This window comes from Labeo rohita, unplaced genomic scaffold, assembly GCF_022985175.1.
Source record: "Labeo rohita strain BAU-BD-2019 unplaced genomic scaffold, IGBB_LRoh.1.0 scaffold_206, whole genome shotgun sequence".
Lineage (NCBI taxonomy): Eukaryota > Metazoa > Chordata > Actinopteri > Cypriniformes > Cyprinidae > Labeo > Labeo rohita.
The window spans coordinates 34859-35344 of NW_026128286.1; positions in this window are offsets into that span (position 1 = coordinate 34859).

The window sequence follows — 486 nt, forward strand, 5'->3', positions numbered from 1 at the left end:
CTGTCTGTTGGGTTTGAAGACACCAGCCTCACAAAAAGGACAGTGAAAATTGTTGCAGCAAGTTTTGCATTGCTGCAAATGAGGTAATGTTATTCCTTTTTGGATTGTTATATGTCTCTATGGGGAAAAAAATACATAACATGTTGATCAGTGCCAAAAACAGGGTAACCAATGCAAAAAAACAAACAAACAAAACAAAAGCAGTGCCAAAACAAATTAAAATAAAAAACTAAAACTAACCAAACAAAGTGAAACCAGGCTTAAGCCTAGTCTCAAGATAATATGAATGCCCGCACAGACACTTTCAATGACATATCACTAAAATATGTCATTACTATTGTCTTTGTCTCAAAATGCCACATGCAATCTTTTTACCAAAGGCACATTTGTAAAAGCCAACGTTACTTAAATGTCTTAATTGAACTATAGCCTAATGCTGGCTTGGTTTAAACCCTGTATGTGAAACCAGGCTGTAAATTATGATAG